This window comes from Arachis ipaensis, chromosome B01, assembly GCF_000816755.2.
Source record: "Arachis ipaensis cultivar K30076 chromosome B01, Araip1.1, whole genome shotgun sequence".
NCBI lineage: Eukaryota > Viridiplantae > Streptophyta > Magnoliopsida > Fabales > Fabaceae > Arachis > Arachis ipaensis.
The window spans coordinates 8512772-8514006 of record NC_029785.2 but is presented as its reverse complement, the minus strand read 5'-3'; positions in this window follow the sequence as shown (position 1 = coordinate 8514006).

Here is a 1235-nt window from a genome sequence, read left to right as displayed (position 1 = left end):
ATAAAAAAAAGGAGAATATATTTTTATTCTTTTATAACTTAAAATTATAATAAAAAATGTTATTTATTTTTTAAAATTTAGTTTTTAGTCAATTTTTTAAATATTTATTATTATTTAATTAATTTAAATACCTACTTTTACATAACTGTTGTTCAAAAAATTAAGAAAGTTACTTATTTTTTATTTTTTCTCTTCTCTAGAGATTGAACACAAATTATTAAAGAACTTAAAATTAAGAAAAATTATTATTAAACGACTCTTAATAAAAAAAAATGTTGATCCAAATAAAATCAAATGTAAATTAATTTTCAATTACCTTTTATTAATCATATTTAACATTTTTCTATTCCCTTTATTTTCAATATAACTTACCTTAATTTGATGTGATAACTGATTTTCAAATTTTTTACGACTAATTGTATTTAACATTTTCATGCCCCTATTTTCAATATCATTTATCTTAATTTGATGTTATCAAAGACTGAACATTAGTTATAAATTCATCCATATAATATAAGGACTATTCCTTTCTTCCGCAAGACAATCTTAAAGTAAATGTGAGGAACTAAAAACTTTTTATATACTCTGTTTAAATAAAAGGTTTAATTATTTGGTTGATTTTTATAGTTTCACCAAATTTTTAATTAGGTCTTTATACTTTTTTTTTAATTGGGTCTTTTTATTGTTTTTAATTTTGTAATTATGTCATTTTTATGTTAAAAATGTTAAAATTAATATAATATTTTTACCAAAATATATGCGGTCAAAGATTTAATTAAGTTTTTAATTATAAATACTTTCAATTTTAAACAAATATTCAATTAATTCTAATAATTTTTACACTAAAAAGAACTTAATTATAAAATTAAAATAGTGTAGGAATCTAATTGAAAAAAAAAAGATAAAGACCTAAACAAAAATTTAATAAAACTATAGGACCAACAGATAATTAAATCTAAATAAAATTAGACACATACCCAACACTCTAGACGTATGAGGTATAACCATGTTATAAAATGTGAATTATCATAAAATAAGAATATTAGTTAGTCATAATGTTCAACTTTAGTATTTAGGTTTATAGACAGTAAAAAATAACCATAATTTTTTTCTTAGAAAAAGTACGGGAAATTAATTTTTAATTATTTAAATTTAGTATTTAAATTTAAAATTTAAAATTAAATATTTATAATTTAGAATTTAAATTTTAAAATAAATAAAATAATTTTTAGAAA